General features: G+C 42.1%; 1 pseudogene; it reads right to left on the bottom strand.

Annotated features, from left to right (window-relative positions):
• Positions 1-804: 804 nt before the first annotated feature.
• On the bottom strand, positions 805-1,564 carry LOC101982522 (annotated as a pseudogene).
• Between the last annotated feature and the right edge of the window lie 4,743 nt (positions 1,565-6,307).

Genomic DNA, 6,307 nt, shown 5'->3' with positions numbered 1-6,307 from the left:
GTGGCAGAGGATAGAAAAGCAATATGGGTTCATTTAAAATGTAAGAGTTGGCTAGTAATAAACCTGAGCCATCAGCCAAGCATTTATAATTAATATTAAGTCTCTGAGAGGTTATTTGAAACTAGTTGGTGGGACAGAAACATCCACCTACAGTAAACATGAATAGTAGACGGAAGTGGGGACAAATCAACTTCATTTCCCATTAACCAATTAAGTTATGGTGGGAATATTAATTAACTAATTAATTAACTTTTTCAAAAGGAGATCAGCCGAATGCCATTTATTCAGACTTGAGGAAATCCTTATGTACCTAACTGCTGCACAAGGATCTCCGCCCAGGCAGGTGGGAAATTACCATATTAACAATGGAGTCAATGCTCTGTAGCTAATCACCAGGCGGGGCAGGGAGAGCGCAGGAACAAACTGGGTGCTTAGTTAGCTGACCAGAAACTGTCCTCGAGATGCACCCCAGAAACAAGGGCAGACCCAGGCCCTACAGGTCCCCCTTTTATATAAATTTTATTGTTTAAATTTCAAAATTCAATTAAATTGAAAAACATTTATTAAAACTGCATCTAGCTTCAAGACTCTTGTTATAAAAATCACTAGCATTTCTAAGGCAGACTATGTTAAAATCAGTTGTTACTTTGGAATTTGTTTGTTCGTTGTAGAGCATGGAAAGAAAAACTGGGTTATTTAGAGAAGATATATGCATCTGTAATAAGGTACAGACTCGGTAATCAACATTTCTGGCATCTCGAAAGCAGTTCCCAAAGGCCTTCTTTTGGCAGAGTCTATCAATGCCTAAAATCCTTTGTCGTCGTCTATCGTGAGACCCAAATATCATTTGAAGTGTCCCACATTAGCAATTTGACACTTCACAACAAGGGGTACATCTGCAGCCACTCAGTATTACTGTAGAAGACAGTATAGTGACTTTGGTAAAAAAAAATTCCAGGTACCTCTGAGCAAAAGTTAGCTGAACTGACTCCCTCACCTCCATGGATACAGCTTTCTACAAACATTACTTGTTTATGACAATTTAATGTTTCCATTTTTACCCTCACCCCTTGCAGAAAACTTCATCCTGCCCTTCTCACAGGTTATTACAACAAACAGTATCTCCAAAATGGCTAAAGTATCAGCATATAGGTGCAAATTCACTGGAAGGTCTTCTACACATAGCTGGATTACACAACTTGGGATGCCAAGTTGTTCAATTCATTAACTTCATACCATTATCTGAAACTTTCTCTAGATTTGGTGATTCAAATCTTAGCACTAAGGTACCCCTATTATCTTCATCCCTTAATGTAATGATGTCTTTATTATCCACACATTTTAGTATTTTGGTATGCTGACAAGGTTCAGGCACACGGCCAGGATGTGGTTGCAGTGGTACTTGAGAAAGTCCTTGGAGCACAGGGCGAGATGCGAGAAAGTTCCATGCTCTGCAGGTTCACACCACTGAGCTCATGTCCCAGCAGGCCTCCTTGATGAGGTCCCTGAGTGCTTCCAGCACATTCTTCACGATGGAGCCCTGGACCAGACGTGCCTCAAACATGGTGGCCCTAGAGAACATTACAGGAACGAGGTCAAGCCATTAAGGACACCTGGGTCAGGATGGGAAAGCTACAGTAAGGACACAGAGCAGATGATCTTTTAATTCTAAATATGACTTCACAGTTGCTTTCAGAACTGTAGCAAAAACAACTTAAACTGCTAAAATTCTAAATTTAACTAGCATTATTGCAGATCTGAAATATGAAAAACTGAGGCGACATGGCCAAGAACTGTTCTGTGAGAAAAGCACAACTCTGGCCCTAGAAAAACTACTCATTTTATATGATAGCTTAATATCCCACATAAAATGCAATAGATCCAACACCTGCTCTTAAGACGGGGATCAAGAGAAATGGATATTGAACAGATACGTGTAATGACAGTTGGCAAACATAAAGGTGGAGTGAATGCAGATGTGTCATAGCTGGTAACTTGACACTGTAATAAAGGGAAAAGAAAGTTAGATTTTAAAAAAAAAAGTAGATGTGTAAAGAAAACTGAAAGCTGTGGGACAAGAACTTGAAGTTACCTTTTTTCTTTTATTATTTTTCTTTATTTTACATTCCAACTGCAGTTCTCTCTTCCAACACTCTTCCCACCCCAAATCCTTGCCTCCCCTCCAGCCCACCCCATATCCACTCTTCTCAACAGGTAAGGGATCCCATGAGGAGTCAACAAAGTCTGGCACATTAAATTGGAACAGGACCAAGTCCGACCGCCTCCCCTCATTAAGGCATGGCATCCTTCTACAGGGCAATGGGCTCCAACAAGCTAACTCATGTACCAGGGATAGATCCTGGTCCTACTGCCAGGGGTTCCTCAGATATGTCAAGCTTTACCAATGTCTCCCACATATGGAGGGCCAAATACAGTCCCACAGAGGCTCCACAGCTGTCCGCCTAGCATTTATGAGCTTCCATGAGCTTGGCTCAGCTGTCTCTGTAGATTTCTCCATTATGATCTTTATCACCCTTGCTCATATATTCCCTCCTCCCTCTCTTCCATTGCATTCCTGGAACTCAACCTGGTACTTGGCTGTGGATCTCTGCATCTGGTTCTGTGAATTACTGGATGGAGGCTCTTATGATGATAGTTTGGGGTGTTCAGCAATCTGATTACGGGGGAAGACTCCACTATTGCTAGGAGTCTTAACTATGGTCGTCCTTGTGAATTCTTAGGAATATCCCTAGCACCAGGTTTCTCTCTATCAAGATCTCTCTTTCGTTGCTCTCCCTCTCCATCCTTTTCCCCCCTCAACCGTCCTATTCTCTCATGTTCTCATCCCCCACCCCCTCCCCTTTACTGCCCCCACCCCCAATTTACCCAGGAGTTTTTATCTAATTCTCATTCCCAGGGCGATCCATTGTCCCTTTTTAGGCCTTCCTTATTACCTAGCTTCGCTGGAGCTGTGGATTGCAGTCTGGTTATCTTTTGCTTTATATCTAATATTCACTGATGAGTAAGTACATATGGTGTTTGTCTTTTTGATTCTGGGTCACCTCATTCATGATAGTTTTTTCTAGTTCTATTCATTTGACTGCAAATTTCATGATGTTTTTTCATTATAGTTTTTTACAGCTCAGTAATACTCCATTTTGTAAATGTACCACATTTTCTTTATCTATTCTTCAGTTGAGGGGCATCTAGGATGTTCCCGGGTTATGGATATTAAAAATAATGTTGCTATGAATGATGTTGAGCAAGTGTCTTGTGGTATGATTTAGTATCCTTTGGGTAAATGCCAAGAGTGGTATCACTGGGTCTTGAGATAGCTTGATTTTTAATTTTCTGAGAAGTCACCATACTGATTTCCAAAGTGGCTGTAAAGGTTTGCACTTCCACCAGCAGTGAAGGAATGACCCTAACTCTACATCCTTTTCAACATAAGCTGTCCTCAGTATTTTTGATCTTAGCCATTCTGACAGGTATAAGATGGTGTCTCAGAGTCATGTTGATTTGTAGTTCCTTAATGACTAAGGATGTTGAGCAATTCCTTAAAGGTCTTTTTGGCCATTTGAGTTTCTTCTGCTGAGAATTCTCTGTTTAGCTCTGTACCCTATTTTTTAAATTGGATTATTTTGTATTTTAATGTCTAGTTTCTTAAGGTCTTTATACATTTTGGAGATCAGCTCTATGTAAGATGTAGGGTTTGTAAAGATCTTTTTCCATTCTGTAGGCTGTCATTTTATCTTGTTTACTGTGTTCTTTGCCTTATAGAAATTCCAGTTTCAGGAGATCCCATTTATTGATTGTTGTTCTCAGTGTACTACTGGTGTTATATTTAGGAAGTGGTCTCCTGGGCCAATGTGCTCAAGACTGCTTCCCACTTTCTCTTCTGTCAATTTCAATGTAACTTGATTTATATTGAGGTCCTTGATCCACTTGGACTTGAGTTTTGTGCATGGCGATAGATATGGATCTATTTCTACATGTTGATATTCAGTTACTCCAGCACAATTTGTTAAAGATGCTTTCCTTTTTCCATTGTACCATTTTGGTTTCTTTGTCAAAAATCAAGTGTTCATAGGTGTATGGATTAATGTCAGTGTCTTTGATTCTATGCCATGTGTTCACATGTTTGTTTTTATGCCAATACCAAGCTGTTTTTATTACTGCAGTTCTATACTACAGATTGAAGTCAGAGGTGGTAATGCTGCCCAAAGTTCCATTATTGTACATGATTGTTTTAGCTTTCTGGATTGTTTGGTTTTTTCATATGTGTTTGAGTATTATTCTTTCAAGGTCTGTGAAGAATTGTGTTGGGGTTTTGATGAGGATTGCATTGAATCTGTAGATTGACTCCATATGGAGAGGCATTATTAGGAAGTTTGGTTTTGCTGGAGTAGGTGTGGCCTTGTTGGAGGAATTGTGTCACTGTGTGTTGGGCTTTGAGGTCTCCTAGGTACAAGCTACACCCAACAGTTTACTTCCTGTTGACTGTGGATCATGACGTAGAACTCTCAGCTCCTTCTCCATGTCTGCCTGTACACCATCATCAAGAAAACAGACTAATCTCTGAAACTCTAAAAGAACTCCAATTAAATGTTTTCCTTTATAAGAGTTTTCATGAAATCTCTTCTCAGCAACAGAAACCCTAAGACAGCATGCATAATTAATATTTGCTAATGTAATATTTTTAAAGTTCCAAAGAGTCAAAAATAATCCAAATAGACACATTCCCCAGACTCTGTTCACACCCACCTCACTGCCCACCCCGTTGCTGGGCCTCTGCTCCTAACTCCAGAGGATTTGCATTGCTCAGGTACAGAGCATACCAATCACAAGAACAGGTGAGTGAACACCTGCCACCTGAACTAGTGCACTCCTTAGATTCTGTTCCCAAAGACCCATCCCACTGCCCACCTCCTAACCCACTACCAGCCCCTCCTAATGCTGTGTCCTTGGCCCCAGCTCAGCTGGACTTCCACTGCCCCAAATCAGGAAACACCAATCATAAGAACAGGTAGAGAGCTGGGTGGTAGTGGTGCATGTCTTTAATCCCCACACTCGGGAGGCAGAGGCAGGTGGATCTCTGTGAGTTTGAGGCCGTCCTGGTCTACAAGTGCTAGTTCCAGGACAGGCTCCAAAGTTGCAGAGAAACCCTGTCTCAAAAAACAAAACAAAAAAGAAAAGATAGAGGCCATGTCAGTCAGAAGAACTGGGACAGGCATGACAGTTTGAAGAACAGCTGCAGGCCAAACAAGCCTGAAAAAGAGATATGTGAACTCAGTCTTCCAGTCAGAGAAGAGGCCACACCTACAACTAGAACCACAGATGGGCAACCCACCAGTTGACCTCCTCTCCTCACTCAGTTGCCCCAATCCCTATTTCCTTTCTCATCACCATATCCTACCCCTCAAACTGAGCAAAGATCCCCTGCTGCATCAAAGGCCACGCTAGCGACCAGAAGTCTAGTCGTCAACATGAACAGAGACTCCCTACTGGATCAGAGGTCATGCTAGCTGCCAGAAATCCAGGCGGCAAAGATCCAACAACAAAAGAGGAAGTAGAAACCAAGGGACAAAATGCCAACAAAAACAAACTCAGAAATCGGCACTTGGACCTATAATCATCCCAAACGCAGATGCCTAACTGCAAGTGTAAGAATACAATCAACAGTGTGTGGGTGTCCCCCTCGTGGTCCTGAGTTCCTTGCTCGTGCTCCCCCTCCTTCTGCTCCTGATTTGGACCTTGAGATTTCTGTCCGGTGCTCCAATTTGGGTCTCTCAGGTCAGGGAACCCTGATTGCTCTTCAAGCTGATGAGGGAGAAGGACTTGATGGGGGAGGGGGAGGGAAAGGGGAGGCGGTGGTGGGGAGGAGGCAGAAACCCTTAATAAATAAATAAAATTAAAAAAAAAAAGAATACAATCAACAACCGTCAAGGCAATGGTACCTTCAGAATCCAGCTAGCCTACAGCAGCAAGACCTGAATATTCCAACACATCTGAAACACAAGAAAATGACCTTAAAACCAGCTTTATGAATATGGGAGAAATGACTGGAACTGAGGGCATTTTGAGAGGGAAGGGGAAACCTAGAGGGATGGAAACTCCATGAAATCTATGCGAGTAACCCTAGTACAGACTCCTAGTAATGGGGAACAGGGAGCCTGAGCTGGCCATCTTCTATAACTAAGCAAGGCTTCAAGTGGACGGATTAGGACACCAGCGCAGCCACAAAACACTTGGTCTATAGTTTGTCCTTTCTGCAGAGTGTTCCGGGACTGAAGTCTAGCAGAACTGT

This window comes from Microtus ochrogaster, linkage group LG10 (assembly GCF_000317375.1).
Source record: "Microtus ochrogaster isolate Prairie Vole_2 linkage group LG10, MicOch1.0, whole genome shotgun sequence".
NCBI classification, from domain to species: Eukaryota; Metazoa; Chordata; class Mammalia; order Rodentia; family Cricetidae; genus Microtus; species Microtus ochrogaster.
Note: the sequence above shows the minus strand (reverse complement) of the source record. Positions and strands in the feature narration are given on the sequence as shown.